The 18,891-nt window shown below is 41.1% G+C and overlaps 1 protein-coding gene and 1 long non-coding RNA gene across 3 annotated transcripts in view; one reads left to right on the forward strand and one right to left on the reverse strand.

The window, feature by feature from the left end:
* ACSL4 (acyl-CoA synthetase long chain family member 4) overlaps nt 1–15,261 on the reverse strand; it is a 38,958-nt gene extending 23,697 nt beyond the window's left edge. The window contains exon 1 of one of the 2 annotated variants that reach the window (XM_088173414.1): nt 15,125–15,261. The gene's annotated coding sequence lies outside the window, so the exon portion shown is untranslated. The remainder of the gene's footprint in view (nt 1–15,124) is intronic. The other variant, XM_088173415.1, reaches the window with a different exon arrangement.
* A 17-nt stretch (nt 15,262–15,278) lies between these two features.
* Nucleotides 15,279–18,249, forward strand: LOC148222175 (uncharacterized). The gene is made up of 2 exons (XR_015806895.1): nt 15,279–15,324; nt 17,182–18,249. It is a non-coding gene; the product is annotated as an uncharacterized LOC148222175 (long non-coding RNA).
* The last annotated feature ends 642 nt before the right edge of the window (nt 18,250–18,891 follow it).

The raw sequence follows: 18,891 nt of genomic DNA on the forward strand, positions 1-18,891 counted from the left end.
CCAGTAGTTCTCAATTATCTAAGAGCCTGGTTTGAAACTCTCTCCTAATTTGTAACTTGAGTGCGAGCAAATATTTGGTGAAAGGCTAAGAGCTGTTTGCATGCCCCAAAGGCAGAAAACTTTAAAGACCACGGCAAGATTCCACAACTGAAAACCGTCCATTGCGACTACATTGATTTGGGAAAGTACTTCCTCTGACTCACCTGTTCCTTTGTCTCAAATTCTATCCAGAACCTGTCCTGTGAGTACCTGAGGCTTTTTCACTGCAGCAATGCCTCTCCCAAAAGCTGTACCCAACCTGTGCTGTGCTCTGGTCACACACAACCTGGGCTGCACAGGCTGTCAAGTCACAAAACCACAGAATCATAGAATGTTAAGGGGTTGGAATGGACCTCAAAGCTAATTTTGTTCCATCCCCCTGCCCTGGGCAGATACCTTCTACCAGAATAGGTTGCTCAAGGCCCCATCAAGAATGGTCTTGAATAACTCCAGGAATGGGGCATCTACAGCCTCTCTAGGCAGCCTGTTCCAGGCCTCACCACCCTCACTAGAAAAATTCTTCCTATTACCTAAACTAATCTTTCCCTCTTTCAATTTGCACCCATTCCTCCTTATCCTGTCACTACAGTTCCTCATGATGAGGAGCTCTGGCTCCCCTGAAAGCCCCTTTCAGGTACTGGAAGGGGCTGTGAGGTCTCCACACAATCTTCTCTTCTCCCAACTGAACAGCCCCAACTCTCCTGGGCTGTCTCCATAAAGGAGGTGCTCCAGTCATCCTCTTAGCACTCCATGGCCTCCTCTGGACTTGCTCCAACAGCTCCATATCCTTCTTATGTTGGACACCCCAGAACTGTGTGATAGTCCAGGCTGGGTCTCACAAGCGCAGGGCAGAAAATCACCAGGTCAATCTGAGTTACACACAGCACTGTGAATGCACTCACTGTGAGTGATGACAAACACAGCTGCTTCAGTATCTTTTTTTGTGATACGGAAAGTGAGAGGCATCTTTCTGTTTCACTGGCATTTTAATTAATGACTAGGCTAAAACCTGGTAGCTTGGACAGAGGGTGTTCCAGAAGTAGATGGAAAAAGAGAAAATGTGCAACTGAAAAATACTGTTATTACCAACATCTACAAAATATACTTGGACTAAATGGGAAAAAAAAAAAGAAAATGCATATTCTATACTAATAACGAAGTATTTCAGTCTAATCCCCCAACATATACCCCATATCATCAGGCAATATGACCAGTGTTACTCTGCTGTTCCAAAGCAGAGATGAATGTACCATTTCCACTCAACTTTTTTAAACAAGGACACGAAAAGACAAGCAGTACAAACAAGGACAAATTTCAGAGGACGTGTGGCCATAGAAGACTTCAGCAAAAGCTCTGTAAACAGCCAAATAAGAGCTGATAGTCTTCCCTCCCACGCAGAATATACAGTGGACAGACTGGCTAGTTCTGTGTTTAGCCACACAACCATTTCACAGTGGAAAGGTTGTGACTTGCATGGCTCTGATGATTCAAATAGTGAGATTTAAGTTACCGCTTTAACTTTCCAATTCTTTCTTGGAAGCAAACTCTTGGTAGCAAACTGCTTCACAAAAAGAGAGGCCTCTCCTAAGACTGCTGAATTATACAGTGTATAAGTCTCAAATTGATTTGATCTTCAAGATGTAAAGCCCTATTTGCCACATCTTCCCCTGCATTTTCAGGGCACAATAAAAGCAAATAATTTATTTAACCAACTTACAGTTGGTGCCTATGTAACTTAGGTCAGAGTTACAAGGTGGTTATATAGCTTGAGTTATAAGATATCCATATAACCTGATATATCTATAAAACCTGGTATCAATATAACCTAAATCCTGACTTTTTTTATATATCTATATAACCTGATATCAATATAACCACAATCATAGCTTTTTATACCTATACAACCTGAATCATAACTTTTATACTTATATTACTTGATATAAATAACTTTCTATACAATGTAGTGGCTAGTATATGGTTAACTAGTTGCTCAGTGCTGAATAGACAAAAAAAGAAGAAAAAACTCACCAGGTGGATAGCTTTGGAGAAACTAAGTATAGTACTAATGAAAAATAAAGCCAATTAGCCACAAAACAAAGAATTTAGGCCAGTTAAGATGAGACAGACCAAGGAACACTGTAACTGCACATGCTCCAAAGACAAAGTTGAAAGGCTCAGATGCGAAGACAACCTTGGAAGCCTTCATCTAAGACCCCCAGCAACCCCTGAACTGGGGAGGCACAAGCGCAGTTCAAAAGCACTATCTAAAAATCATGAGATCATACTATGTAAATTAGTTCCAGCACATGTGTGATGATGTTATAGTGACATAGTAACACTAAGCAATACTTACTGTATAGATATACCACAGCACTTGACAAAGGAGTAGAAATCCCCCTCACCTCCAGCACCACAATAAACAAATATCTATTCTACAGACACTGGTCTATGGGGTTTTTTTTTGGGCATCACAGTGCTTGACAGTCTTCAAACCCAGATGTAATATTCCTGTTTCTGGCATATTACTGGATATTGGAGATAAAAGTTGCATTAATACTTTCTAACTTATTTTTTGTTTCTAATTGCTAGGTGCTTCGCTGGTCCTGGTGACATTCTTTTTTATCTATTTTCAGATATTGTCAGCACTAGAAACATAAGCATTGACAAATGCTTTGTTTGAGAATTCTTAAACTCACTGTTTAAGAATCAGGGTGCTCATCGCCCCCTCTTATGCTTCCGATGATCATTTCAACAACAGCCTTTGACAATGTAAGGAAATTAGGATGGCAGGTGCTTTTTGTTTTGCAAATAAAGATGGAGAAAATAATCTCCCAGATAAGCGTTTTTCAGAATTTGATTCACAGAAAATGTACTTATACTTGTCCCAGCTCTAAATATAATTCTCTATTCCTTCTGGGAACCTGACTTGCTCTTCAGCTTTCATTTTGGCAAGAAATGCTGGCATTGACTTTACATTAACCTTCCTTGCTTTTCAAAAACTCCATCTCATCATTCACATTAGGGTGTTTTCCTTTCAGACATGGGTTGTGAGTTAGGAAGTGAAATTAATTACATGCTTAAAAAACAGAAGAGGGGAGAGTAAATGTTCCTCCTGTGTACTGCACCAGTAGTCTTTTGTCTACCAAAATGCATACTGTAGGCTGGGAGAGATTTTTCTAAGGTTTGTATAGGTTTTTCAAAATTCTGTGGGGACGTCAACAAGAAGATCACTAGAGCTGGAAAATACACCTTCCTTTTTCTCTTAGGAGCTCACATTCAAATGCAAATGTCTCCCTTTTTTGACTAAGAAAAAAAAAAAGAAAGAAAATAGGCTTTCTTATTTGAATTTTAAAGAAATTCTCTCCTTGCAGTTAAAAAAATACAAGTTTTAAGAAAGTTGCCCCCACCCATGGTCATTGGGGATTATAGCCCCTGAGATTTCAAGCATGAGTCATCTCTATTTTTAATTTTCATTGTGTAATAAAAATGCTTTGAGGGTCAATAAACACTATGAGCTTTGGGAGCAAGCACCGTTTAATCTTTTGAACAGATTCACAGTATCTTCCAGTGAAAAAGTGACGATGTTTTTTGCATGTTTAAGGAACTGAATTTTATTATAGTCTTAATGCAAAACTTTAGCACAGCCTATTGCTTGGTTCATGTTGAACCTACCCCATTACTTTCTAGCTAAACATACCTAGATTCATTTTTAAGCATTCATCATCTCTAGATCCATATGTGGAATTCCCAAGTCATAACTTAGATAAGACAGTACTACATCCTGCAACTTTTTGCTGACTGACTAAACTTCATGTGAGTGAACTTGCTTTCTGCTCCCTTCATGTGCTGTATGGTAGAGAGAGATACCTTTAGGGTACATTCCTGTTAATAAATAACATTATCTGGCCTTTTCTGCCATTTTCTGGCATTTACTTCCTTACTGTATCATAACAGTTCTTTGATTTTTATCTGCACTTCAAAGAGGAAGTAAGGTGACCAAACATTTTCCCCTACAAGGCAAAGTGAACATTCAAGTTTTTAGATTTAAAAGCTCTCAACAATAGTTTGTTCAAAAGTACTCTGAACATAATCATTTATACTAAGGAGAACACAGCAGAAATTGGCACAGTTCTTCAAGATGTCTTAAAAAAATATGCAGGAAAAAAAATACCTCTGAAACAGTTTTAAACAACAAAGTTTTGAACTTTACCACACCCCAATAAATGTGCAGGCACATTTATTGCACTGACATGAAAGTGTTTATGGTGTACAGTTGCAAAGGCAGAAGCATTTGATGTTCTTACTCCAAAATATCCAAGTACCTTTTGCAAAGCAGCAGAGGGGTCAGAGGATCACATGCTCCAGGCCCAAGCTGGTGCTGGCTCTGGCCAAGGAGCTTTGTAACCACATTATCATGGTCACACCTGTGTACATGTCTTACCCTCAGCAGAACACATTAGCACAGGACAGCTGGGTGCTAACACAGCCACAAAGCTTCCTGAAAGAAATTTGTTCAAATCCTGACAGTGTGACATTTTCAGCAAAGTATATAGCTTCAATGGCATGACTTTTATTCATTTAGCTAACTGGATAATTCTGAATATGAATAAAGCAGCAGTCACAGTAGCAACTGCAGAAGAAAAACTGCAGCACTAGACTAAACACACAGTAAAGTGGTCTCAGACAAATTCTGAAGGAAGTCTCAAGAGGAAACTGATGCTGCTGACCATTCCTTCCACTTATTTTTAGGAACTTTTTGTTCTGAAAAAGGGACTGAAGAATCCTTAGCATGACACTGTGCATCACAACAATTCATGGTTAGTAATAATAAACAATTAGTAATTTAGTTTATTAACAAATACAATGATACTCAAAAAGCTAACATTGTGAGAAAATATTTCCAATTCAACTTAAAAATACACAGTCCCCACTTCAAGTCTATGAGATTGATCCTTACAGTGATGGGAGGACAAAGTTCTCTGCTGAAGTTTTGAGTAAGGGTTATTTAAATGCCCATTCTAGTTATTGTCAATCTTGCTGCTCACTAGCAGACACAAAAAACAAGTCACTTTACCTTGAACACAACTGCAATTCAAATGTTTCTAGGTAAGCAGGTTGATAAACTCACAAAAAATCTAGAAAAGAAACATTAAATAGTGGAAGTTCTAGGCCCTCTTAAGTTACAAACATAACTGGATAGACCACTCAACCCAAACTTTTCCTGGCTTGGTAAAAAGACCTTTGTCAGCTGTTGGTTGTCAATGCCATTTGTACAACTGGCAAACACTACCTCCTCCTTGTAAATATGGAATGAGGTGTAGGTCAGGGGATACCACTAGAAACTCATTACATTATCATTTGCAGTTTTCACCTCAGATTTATGTTTTGAGAATCTTCAGGAGTTTGAATGATATAACATGCTGCCAAAAACATGCCAGACAAAGTTTTCATGTGTACTCATGGTTAAATCTGGCATCAGATTGCTTTTAACAGCCTCAACAGTAAAGCTTCAGCAACCCAATATTCAAAGCTTACCTTTCTGAAAGATAAATCTACTTAATGCTATGCAAGTTACAAATGCAAATCTCATTTTAATTAATTAAATTTAATTAATTAAATTAATCAGCTAATTTAATTAATTGTCATTAATTAATTAACAAAACTAAAAGCTAAGAGGTAATATGTAACAAATTTCTCAAACTATTTGTTCTGTCTGAGGAACACCAGTGAATCAACTTAGACAACAGAAACCTTATCCACCATTGCCTTTCAGGGAATAACACAACCTCCCTTTACCTTTTCATCCAACGTCTGGACACAGACCCAGAAAGGTGGGAAAACAGCTAGTGTGGTAATATGATAAGGATAGAGTCTTACACATAACAGTCAGAAATAAGTCTATGTGATTATCATTCATCAAAACACCTTTGAGCGTGCAAATAGCCTGGACTCATTCAAGGCTGGCATGAGGGTTTTTCCTTCAGTTATGTCAGAGAGAAACTGCCAGATGTTCATCATCTCTCCTCCTTGTAGAGTTCATAGAGCCATAAAACACCATGCATAGGTACTGTTATTGAAAGACATGAAAGAAAAACAGGAGTGAAAGACCAGCCAGATGGAGAACTGGCAATCCCAGAATGGAAAAACGCAGCACACTCATACAAGGAGGGTGCTCTGCATAGTTTTCTAAGGCATAACCTTGCTCTGAACCCTATTCCTGCCCTCACATTCTCACCCTGCTTTTTACTTAAGCACAGCAAGCTTAGTTTCACTTTCTAATTGTGCCTCTTGCCTGTGGCAATACATTTCAGAAGGAAAGCACTTTTGACTAACTTGTTCAAACAGAGGAGCTCATAAAAATGCAGAAGTATTTGCACGCTTATGAAATAAACAGATAATCCATTTTCATAATTAAAATTAAAACGCAACTATCAAACAAAGACAAAGCCGAGGCTATCAAGTTCAGTATCAATTTATCCTGTGTAAATATACAGTATGACTCAACAGTACGCACAACTGCCTTCATGGAAAGTAATATGCGGAACGATGAACTAATGGGCTACTATGAGCAGATAGAAACTACTCCATCCTTCCTACTTCTATACCTAGTGCAAAAAGATCACAGACACCACAAACCAAGATCTCTTCTTTTAAATTTTTCTTTATATTTTTGTATCACTTCACTCTTAGTTGACATTACCACTAACTGCTTACTCTTTTACATAACATTCAAAGCTATAGAAAATACTGTTGAAAACTACCCTTTATCTATACAGTACTGTAGTTCTTTCAGTACATGCATTTTCATTGTGTAAGAAAACCAGAACAAGAAGCGCCATACTAGGAATAGAAAAGATGTTAGAAAAGTTAAGAGAGTACTCAAAGCAATTTTTAGGATACAACACAACATCAGCAAATTACTTTGCTGAATTGGCATAAAAATTACCTCAGCGTAAGGGAGACTCCAAATGAGAAGTGAACAGTGCAACAGGGGGGTTAGCTCCTTGAGTCTTCAAGTTTGGGCTCATGGCGGGTAACTGAATGCAGTTCTGAACTGAGATGGTCCCACCTGGGGTGCACTGGCTATGCCCCTGGGCTGCAGAGTTTGCAAGCGCCTGGTCACACAACCTTTGGTTGCATTTACCTATTTGTTACATCTACCTATTTGTTGCTGCCCCAGCCTGTCCTCTCCTTTTACCAGGAGCAAGAGTGAGAGGCTGCCCAGACTTGCAGCCTTTACAAGCTTAGTGCATCCACAGAAGCGTACTAGGGGGAAAAAAAAAAAGCAACCAGAAGCTGTACCGTGATATATAACCTACTTTCATCTTTACTGAAAGCCAAAAAACCAGGCCCAACCTCCTATACCTAGCCACTTTAAAAATTTTATTGCAGATTAATTTTATAGACTCCAAAATACTTTCACAGGCATAATTTTTTATTTGTGGAAGGTCAGGAGTTAGTAATTTTCCTAATCCAAAGTGACTGTATGGTATTTGGCTGCCAAGTTGTCAGCTTAAGCTATGAGACGAATGCCCTCATTCATAAATTCTTGAGATTTTGCTGTGAGCCACTCAGCGTGCTGTGATACAGCTCCTCAGACTGAACTGGGACATTTGAAACAGTGAACATTTCATAGGCTGCTCAACTCCTCTAGCTACCAAGACAAATGGGAGAATGACCCATTGTGTATTCTACTTATCAAGTGTTTTAGATAAACTGAACTTAATGTGATCTTTTCCAGAACTACTGCATGTATGACTGCTGGGGAGGAAACAACAAAGTACCTGATGGATCACTTAGACACGGTGAAGTGTTTCAGTAAACCTGACCAGTTATATCAGTATGTCCATTTTTTTTTTTTTTTTTCAGAAAGACACTTGCATCCTATTACCAGCAAGGACAACACATGCTCCTTGTGTTCTTACTAGCTTGCTATAGCCCTACCCACTCAACAGGACACTGGTGCACATTTAAATATGCAAAGACTCATTCTGTTGTATGTGCTACCTGCCATAAATATGTGCAATAAAATGGTGAACTACAACACAGGGCAAAGTTAGAGCAAACACTTTGTAGTACCTGCCTAACTTGACAAGTTAGGAGTAGTGAGTGCTCTTTGTATTCCACTGCATGTGAGGAACTGATGCTAATCATTATTTATAATCTACTGTTTCTCTAAATACATCCTTACTGTACTTTTTGGTTCAAGTTGTACAGTGGCTTTAGTGCACAGAAACAGACCTAATAAATAAATTACTATTTTGTAAATTATAACATCTCCAATCAAGACTTGTTGCCAGATAACCAATCACTATATGAACACAAAAATGTATTTATTTTGAGAAAGTTCTTATTTTAGCAAACACTGTGGTATAGGAGACTTGATATTGAGCTGAGTAAGTTTGATATAGAATGGGCAACTTAGCTGCTCAGTTTCCATAAACACTTCATACCTTTAGCTTAGTCTTTAAAAGACCAGCAGAAGATTCACTTTTTTTCAGGCTAATCAGTACATTTTATCCTGAACCACAGAGGACAGCTCTTATGTTAGAGGAGAACACCTCCTATAAAAAAACTCAAGCACAAGAATCAGCTGGTGTGCCCAGTGTGTGTTGTGGAGAACAGAGAGATGATGTAATGAAGGACATCAGGCTTCTCCAGTACCAGGCTCATGGTGAGAGCTGCCTGCACTGGGCATAGAGTCTAACGGTTTGTAGCTGGGGGCCTTTAGGTGCCACAGCAGGACACGGATAAGTTGGAAAACAATCACAGGAAAAGCTATCAGATAGAAACACTGCTCTGCTGATATGTCTGCAAAAGCATCTGTGCACTGAAGGATAGTAAAAATTCACTTGCACTAAGAGACTCTTAAAGCAAACCTAACACAAGTGTTAAGGCTGTTCTTACTGTGCTATGCAACAAAGATTTTCAGGCAGCTTTGAAAGAAGTGCTTTAGGGCATACAGGTGCTCTGAAGAAATCAGTTATTTGCTTTATATTTCTTTTCCAAGAACCTGAACTGGGGAATACCAAATAATCATGTTTATAAACTACTAACACAGAAAAGAATTTTCTCTTTGTGGTATTACACATTCAGTATTATAATTTATTCACTTCCTCTCTATGCCCATTTTTTTCTGTGAGCAGGACCAAGTAAGACTTTTAAGAAAGCTTAAGGGTCACTTACCAAGAAGGGCAGTTACCCAGCTATTTCAGAGGCTACTCTGATAACGAGCTGAGGAGGTGGAATGAGGGATGTATAAATTACAGCAGTGCCAAGGTGAGCAGAGACATTGTTGAAGACACAACTATTTGGGGATGGGAGGAAATACTTCATGAAATAAGCAGCACCATGTGGATGCTTTACTTTTTTTTTGAGTCATGATGTTTAAAGGTCAAAAATTCCAGCATAGAAATTAGTGTTCAAGCTCTTGGTCCCCAATAACCCCAACCCCAGTGATGTCAAACCACATATGGGTGTGTAGTGGACACTGCTGACAGCACCAGAGCACAGTCTTGCACCCACAACACACTCACAGACTGCCATGCAGCAGTCAGTAAGAACCTTAGTAAAGGCATACTGACACTCCACTTACTTCTCTGAAGTTACACAGCAAGCACCCAAACAAGTAGCTGTATAAACTGGATATTGAACAGCTGAAATGGAGCCACTGCACATACAGAGGAAAACCTCAGTGAAGGTGTAATGCAGGATGCACCTCTTGTAGCTTATAATGTGCCAAAACCAGTTTTTAAAAGCGCCATCCTTTCATGTCTCTTCAATCTACTTCTCTGTCTCCTAGAATATGTCACCATTATTAAGCACAATTTAAATTGAAAATGTTATGCAGTTGGGTGAAACACATTGCCAAGTGGTGCAAAAATCAGAGTACACTGTATTAAATGAAATGGGTTGCACTGTCTTGTAAAATAGCTTGAAAAAACCAAAATAAAAACTAGGTCTGCTGTACAGCTCTAAGAGTACTTCTGCCAAACATAACCATTAGCTTAATGTCAAAACTGTCACATGTTGGCCAAGCTTATACTACAACAAAGGAAGGGGGTAGGGTAAATGTGTCATTAACACATATTTTTGAAATAAAGCACTCATTTATTATAAATTTAAATTTTTTAAAATCATCTTGAACATTTCTGTAACTGTCTTGGTATTGCTCACTTACAATCTTATCTTCTGTTGTAAGAAGAGTTAGAACAGAATACCACTTCAGTGTTATTAAAACGATCATTTAAACATCTCTTAACTAGTACAAGCTGTAAGAGAAAAAGTACTGGGGTGTAATGTGCTATTTTAAGTCTGTCCTTGCCATGTTAACTTGTTTCTAATTTCACAGTCTTCCAAGCATACCTAGATTATTTTTTAAATTGACACATATATTAATATACTAACTGCCATTATACACCTGTGCTATACAGCAAACATCAGGGTTTGGAAATAAGGGCATATTCCCTGTACACTAACAAAAGTGACAAGCAAAAATCATGCAATGAGCATCATTACAGCTTAAAGTAAAACAGACATGCATACAGGTCTTCTGCTCTGAGTTCTGACATTTAACAGCTGCCATTGCCAGGCCAATGAGTTTATAGGAAGAATTTTAAAATAAATATAAACCTGTTAGCCTAAAAGGAAAGTTACAAGTATCCTTTAAAAAAAAAGATGCTCTACTGATGAAGCAGTAACTTACTATAGGGAATCAATAGTCACACCAATATGCATTGAAGGAAATCCTAGAAATCCTAGTACATTAATTTAGTCCTTGATGAATAACAGTGGTATTCAAGCATAACAGATTTAACAGTCTCAGATTTAAAGTGATAACTAAGGATCCACTTTGGATCACTTTAAATCCGAGACTCTTAATTCTGTGATAATTGGTGGATCACTTATCTCTGCCTTGGAGATAAAGATATCTCACCTTGAAGCTTGGTGAATTCCCAGACATACAACTTGGTTTAGTATTAACTGTACTATAAAACCCATGCAAAAATGAATTAAAAAAAAAATAATAATTTCTCAATCTCTAGGATTCCTTAAAACCACTTTACTGAGGTGGAAAGTACCTTTTGATTTCAGGGGCAAGTCCAAGTGCTTAGTTCTCTGAAGCAAAAAAAAAGGAAAACAATTTTCCGCATCCTTCACGTTACACAGCTGTTACTCCAAATGTAAAGCAAGTAAAACTGCACAATGACTTTTTGAAGCTGTAGCATTTGCTCCAACCTCACATCACATCCATAAGCAACTTATGCATTCAAACTTGAAAAATCATCCATTATACAAACTGACAATCTGGCAACATGTTGGCTGAAGGAAAACACTTCCTACTCCTCCCATGCCCACAGTCATCTTTCCTTGCGTGTTCTGCTCCTCCATTTCCCAACACTGCCTCTGCTATTTATTTCCTTACTAAAAAATTGTTCAATTTGCCTTTGAGTCTTCTGCTATATTTGGGATCATCTTAAATAACTCTCCAGACAACTGTACCATCAAGCCTCACACTCACACACTCCTTGCAATGAAGCTGTGCAGGCTCAAGGCCTTATCCAACCTGGCTTTGGACATTGCCAGGGTTGGGACATTCACAGCCCTCCTGGATAACCTGTGCCAACATATCATCATCCTCACAGTAAAAAAGAAGCTGATCCCAGCCCTGGGTCAGTCCTGACTCAGAAGCTACTCTGGGCTGTAGCAAGACAGCAATGTGGAGAGGAGACAGGCTCCCTATCTAGGGCAATAACAACAGCATGAGGAATTTCCAACTCCACCACTCATTCCTAACCTAGGTCTCACACACTTGGTCAGGTAAATAATGTTATGAACACCTGGCACACAATCGAAGCTATATCTTGATTATGAATGCACTTCATATGCAGTGCTAGGTAAGAACTGATAGGCCTGATAAGAAGTGGGGTAGGGAAAGCAGAGCTACTGTAGTTTATTTACATTCTGCCCAACCATTTTTATTGATTCCTATGCAGATCATACTAGGTACTTTCTGCAGAGAAGGAAACTGAAACCACAGCTCCTAGACAATGCTGGCCACTGGCCAAATCTTTTTCCAAACAGTGTCTTCTAGCTCATGTCCATATAAAACAAGAAAAACCAACTCACAGCTCCAGCATGTCCAGGATTAAGGCAAGGTCCTCCCCATGCACCACTCAGACCGCAGAGAAGTCTGAGTATTGGTGCTGTCAGGCTCCACAAGCACTACAGGTCATAGGAGAAACCTGTCACACACATGTCAATGTGTGCCTTACTTGCAGTGCAACACAGGTTACCCTGAGTGAGTGGCCACAGAAGGAATAACCAGTGCTGCACTCAGCGTTTGTTTGCATGTGCCTACCTACAGAGTTCAACATTTTGAAGAAACAGTGTCGGCAGATTATAGGCAATCCTAATTTCCCTCCCCCACTCCCGACCAAAAAAAACAATGAAACAACAGCAAAGTACTAATAACCCCTATTCACTGCAAACATCACTCTACCAGTAGAGGAAAAAAAAAAACACCTTTCTTAAGCCTTCCTTTCCATACAGCTAGCCTATTCCAAATGGAAACGCAAAGGGTAGCAACCCAAGTTACAGGGAGGAGAGGAAGAGACTTTGGAAGAAAGATTAACATCAAAGCAGTCACTCTGCAGCTGCTCCAGAAGGTAGTAAAATTAAAGTGTGGACAGCTTTTGAGATAGGACTTCCAAAACAAGGTTGAAGAACTTGCACCATCCAAATAAGAATCCAATCTGTGAACAAACACAATGGAACTATACATTCTGTTTCCCAGGAAATTGCTTTCCTCCTTCCGTTCAACTTCCTTCTCTCCTGAGAAAATAAATGTCCTGAAGCACAGTGACCATATGCTTATTAGAGTATACAACGAAATTTCCCTTAATGATTAATTCCAACTCTTTTTTAGTTTAAGTAATGCCTTACTCAGAAGGATTTTCTTATAAAAGAGCACTCATTCATTTGTCATGTTAACTACCTCACTCTAACATTAACTTCAGTATATTTTGCATGTTTACTTGGTTCAGGTTACTGTTTGATATCTGAGTACTAACTTCATTTACAACAGTGTAATAGGCTGCACCATTGTAACATCACCTGGCGTATTTCTGTACGCAAAGCCTTGCCTTAATAGTTTGTTTGGAAGTGGTTTCTCTAGTTTTATAAAAGGGCTGAAGCATCACCCTTGCATTAGGAGAAGGTGTCATCTACTGAACTCTGCTGAAATTGTGCGTTTCAAGTTTATAGAATTCTATAATTTAAGACAACAATGAAGGGGGAACTGGTAATTATAAAGAAATGACAGCTATGTTAAAAATGCATTAAATAGTTTCCAAAATAACTTTTATGAGAAAATATTTAAGGCTTCTGTAGAACTGTATTAGAATAAAAACTGTATCCATGCACAAAGAGCAAAAGAAATAAAACATGAAACCCGTCATCTTGTCAGAGACTGTGGAACTTTGCTGTCTTTTAATTGGGTGAAAAGACAGGAGACATGAAAATCTTAATCATATCTTAGGGAAAAACATAATCCATGTCTTTAATCATTACAGTTAGTCTGAGATGAAAAATTCCCAACATTCAAAAAGCAGAACTTAAAGAAAAAAACTGTACGTTTCTAAGGTCTATCTGCAGCTTTATTTGCTCGTTTTTGCACTTGAAATTGGCAATGCTACAATTGCAAGATTGTCTATAATAGTAAATAACAACACAGGTCATATACTTATTTTTGTGCAACAATCTAAGATGTAAAGAGTAAGCAAGCAAGGACCAACACTATCCTTACTGGAACAATCATCTTTTACCACCATCAGGGACTTCAACTCTCCATTTACTTTCTATAAAACATTCCTTGACACCAATGCTCTCTGTAACCTCCATCTGTATTTACTGAACATCCTCACTGAAATATTTTGTACTATCACTCCTTTTTTTTTCCCCAACATAAACGTTTCACATTTCATTTTTTCCCCAAATATTATATGCTATAAAGGCATATGCTACAATAATTTCATTAAGGGACTCGGCAAACAGCAGCACTGGATCAGGAGAGGTCTGTGCAGCCAGGGCAGGGGAGCCAGGCAGTGCACATGCACTTGCTTTCAAATAAGCTTCAGAAATCCACAAATGAGAATGTTCTAGAACAGCAAAAAGCAAAATTTATCACAGAGGAAGACGACAACAAAAACATTCAGCCAGTTTCTTGCTTTCCTTCAACAGGTGCTTTTGTGACGCGGAGCTGAGAAGCATGCGCTGAGGAGTGAATCACCTCTCCTGATCAGCATCAGCCTATCTCCCGAGCCCAGCCTCCTCCCCTGCATCCAGGCGGGGGCCGGAGGGCTCCAAAGGCCGAGGGGCTCCGGAGGAGGAGGCCAGAATACCGCCAAACCACTGGGCAAGGCCCGGGCAGGCCCAGGGAGCTGCCGGGGACGAGCTCCCGCCCAGCGCGGAGCAGGGAAGTGGCGGGCGGCGGGTCCGGCTCGCAGCGGGAACGACCGCGCTCGACCCCGCGGGCTGCGGGCGGGACGGGAACGGCGAGAAGCGACGGCGCTAGCCCGGTGTTGTGGAGAAGACCCGGAGCGAAGCCAAGGCCCCGGGATGGTGCTGGGGCGAGCAAGGTTGCTTCCCTGCCGGCTGCACGCCGGGCCGCCCTACCCGACCCCCCTCGTAGCACTTCTAGGAGACCTTTCCGCGCCGCCTACCTGTTCCGGGCAGCGGAAGAAACAGCTCCTGCCCGTCCATACCGGAGCGCCAAGCCTCGGCGCATCCTCTCGGCCCGGCCCCCCAGAACCACTGCCGCGGGAACGGACCTGACCCCGCGTAACCCCCGCTCCTTCCCGGCTGACCCAGCCACCTCTGCTCCGGCGGGAGCTCCGCAGACCTCCGAGCCGGGGGCAGCGCCAGCCCCGCGCCCCCTCTTCGTGCATGGGTCGATCCTCCCAGCCCTCGTCACTCCCCAGATGCTCCGAGGGGCACCAAAGGGGGACCATCCCATCCCATCCCGTCCCGTCCCGTCCCGTCCCATCCCATCCCGTCTGTCCTGCCGCGCAGAGCCCGCACTCACCGTGCCCAGCCCCGGCGCTACCGACGGAGATCACGGCGCTATCGGTGTTGGTACCGGCTTGTTAAAATGGCTGAGGGCGCGGGGGAGGAGCGAGCCCCGCGCCGCCGCCGCCGCCAGGGCGCCTCCCTCCCTCCCTCCCTCCCTCCGCCACCGTGACGCACCGGGGAAGGGGCGGTCGCGGACCCGAGCCCGTGGACCCGGTGGGTGCTGCTGCAGCCGCGTCTCGAAGTGACCCTGGGCTTCCCAGGCTCGTGAGGGGGTGGCACGGGACCTCGGACTTCGGGCAGAGCTCGATTAGCGAGGCCCTTCTGCGGGGCTTGTTACGGTTCCGCTAAGGCTCATGTACAGGCCGCGGGAGAGGCCGATGTGCGGGCACACGGCAAAAGCCGCTCCAGGAACCCCAGTCCCCACCCTCGGGCACAGCCTCCCGGGCAGGCTCTAGCTGGAAGCAGCAAAGCCGCCAGTCATGATCTTTCAGGCCGGAACAGACAGCTCAGATGTTTGTAGCCCAGGTTTGCCTCCTGGCAGTCTAGAGACCACCAGGCCCGGTCGGAGGCCCCTTTGGTCTTTATTCAAAACACAATAAACGGGCAGCAGTGCTGACAAGAGCGACTGGGATTACTCACAGCGCGCTTCAAAAAGCCAGAGGCTACAAATATCCCCATGATTCATGCAAGAGTTTGCCAGATGGTTTTAGCTGTTTTGGAGTCTGAGGCTTCTTCAGAAGAGAACTGGCACAAAATAACTTGCTTCTGAAAACGCCACTTCTTAATAGCATGTAAAGGAAGAGAAAACATTCTATGTTCCATCAATGTGGTACAGAAGCCCAGCAGAATTCTCCCTTGCACCCATATGGAGTGGGTCAGAGTGTGAAAAAAAACAAAATTGGCATACGTTATGTAGCCATTGCTATATTTGGTAGCAAGTTTGCTGCCATAAAAGACAACATCTTGCAGGAGTCTAAAATGTTCTGGCAACAACTGCACATGCAATGTGGATGTTACATTTAATAATTCTCAGAGTAGCAAAAAGCGCATCACTTCCTTGGATAGAGGCTGAGCTGAATCACTGTGGGTTTTGCTCTGTTTGGACTGTATGACACTTGGGGCAGTCTGTTACATTCTCACTTTGTTCTAATTTGTCTCAAACCTCATTGCTTTTCTTAATGTCACATCATCACTTATAAGACAACCTAGATTGCACAAGCTAAATACTTAGAAAAAGTTGGGCAAACCAACTTGCTACAGTTTTTTTTCACAATTAGAACACTGACACAGCCTCTTTTCTAAATCTTTGTCAAATACAGTAAATAGGCAAGAAAATCTATTTGCAATTCCTTTCAGCTATTTTGTACTTCTTATAGTCTTAGATTTTGAATTAAGTGAGTATAGATTTACCTTGATGTATCCTCCTGGTGGGTCAGGAAGCATGTCTTCTGCCTAAGCCAGCTAAAGCACGGGAATGGCCACAGTGGATCAGAGCAATGCCCAAGGTAGAACACGATGCTGTTCAAAAGAGTAGCTGGCCATCTCCTGGAAAGATGAGGACTTCTGCAACTTTGAGACATTTAGCTAGAAGTAGCCTGTTTCTGCTCTTGATAGACAATGGAAAAGAAATCCAATTGCTTTCTTAGTCCTATAAGCTTCCAGCATCTATAGCTTGATGTTGTTCCACAGTCTAACTTCATGCTGGATGGAAATCACTTCTATATGTTCTGTGCCTTCTGTCTGGGATCTCCCTATCATATCCCCTGACTTTTGCATTAGTTAACCATTCTCTCTTATCTCTCTCCATGCCACTCCTTGTTTTACAGATTTGTAACACAGATTCCTTGCACTACTACCTTACTCATCTCTCTTCTAGGCTGATAAGTCTCACATTTTCCAGGTACAGTTTCAGAGTACCTCCCAATAAGTCAGAGCTTCCATCTCTCCATTGCTGACTGCATGTCCTTGCTGCCACCTGGATTTCAGGTGCTTCAGGTTGTGCACCTCTGCTGAGTGTAACTTTTCCCTCTCTTGTCCCTTTATGCCCTCCCTGCTGGACATCTCACCAAGCCATGGGACCACCTCTTCATGGCCCTGGACAAGCTGACTTGTGTGCCACAGCAAGAAGCTCTGTGGGGAACCCCAGTGCCTGCAGGGTCTGTCCACTCATGTCCCCAGGCCAGGCACCACTGACTGACATCCAGGCCTCAGTGGATGCTCAACAAAATACTTTGTCTGTTTCAGAAGGATGAACGCCTAGGTCAAACTAATAATTTCAGCAAAGTTGGAAGCAAATTCTGGTTAATTACAATTAAGGAAAAATATAGCCTCTCAAGTTATCATTAGAATAATGAGTCCTAAAATTGTACTTACTACAGACAGGGTAAAGGGTCAAATACACCTTGTTCTGCCAAGGCTTTAGAAGGAGCACCATGGGAAACCTCTCCTGCAGCTACATGTATACAAATACCTGCCTGATTTTCATAGGATTTACTGATGTAGAATATGCTCTTTTGTTTGTCATGAGACACAATTTCATTTAAACAAGTTCTTTGAAAGACGCCAAACATTCTGTTTTGAAACGGATTTACTCGCTCTTTATAAATAAAGCTGTGATCAACTTGTAATTCCCTGAGGATGTGTGATACTTCCAAAAGCTTTAAAACAGGAAGGCTATGGTCAGGAAGCTGATATTCACTACAAGATGTGTAAAATGTCTTCGCAAACTTTTAGAGAAGTCTTTAAACAAAAATTATAATTATCTTTATAAAACAGAATGACTCAGTATCCTCAAAACCAAATCTGAAAGGATTTTCCCTGTCTCTTGTGTTGCAACTCTTCTGTATCTTTCCAGTAAGAAATACTCACTGAAGATCTCTGTGGGATGTGATGAGTGTAACAGCACTTCCCAGACAGTGAAGTCACTCTGTACTGATGCTGATTTTCAGCCTTATCACAGACGTTAAAAGAAGAGAAAGGGATCTTGAGGAGAGGCTGAAGCCAAGGCCTAGAAGGTCTCTGTTTTTAACCTAAGATTCAGTGCAAAGAGTAAAGAGCTTATCATCTCATTCCTGATATCAGCAAAGGAATTGCACAATCTTAGCACTTCTAATCTAAGTAATAAATCAATATCTGGAACCTTGTGATTTATTTATGTATTTATTTATATTAGGAGAAGTGACTGATTAGGAGAAGTGACTGATCCTAAATACAATCCTGTTTGTCTTCACAGAGTGGACAGTTAGAATCAAAACAACAAAAAAACAAAATTTGGAGCAAGCATTCTCCCAGAAAAGTTACCTGTGTTTCGTCTCAGGCTGGCGAAGTTTTAGTGTGCCCCTTTTTGCACATTGAATTCTGCCCATCAGGAGTAAAGCACTTTTGTTTACTCTAGACCTTTTTAAACTGACTCTTGCGTTTTAAAAGAAAACAAAAACCAGCATAGCAGTCAGTCATACACATTTGATGACAAAAAGGCTTACTGAAATCTCCAAGTGAGTGCATTCCAAGAAGGAATTTCCAGTAGGGGGAACTGAGGGATGGCTGTGAATAAAAGGCAGTATTTTAAGAGAGGGGGCTGCTACCAAACGTATTAATTGTTTTGTTTCTTGATGCTTTTTGTTCAAGCTAGTTCCATTCCTCTCTTAGTCTTATACAGATTTTAGATTATCTGCAAATCTGTTTACAACAGTTGTCAAAGAATAACAAATTTCTATATTTTTATGAAAAATAAAAATCCCTTTATTGAATCTCTAATCATAATACTGGGCCTTTAGGGGA

Source organism: Sturnus vulgaris, chromosome 14 (assembly GCF_052056855.1).
Source record: "Sturnus vulgaris isolate bStuVul1 chromosome 14, bStuVul1.hap1, whole genome shotgun sequence".
Lineage (NCBI taxonomy): Eukaryota > Metazoa > Chordata > Aves > Passeriformes > Sturnidae > Sturnus > Sturnus vulgaris.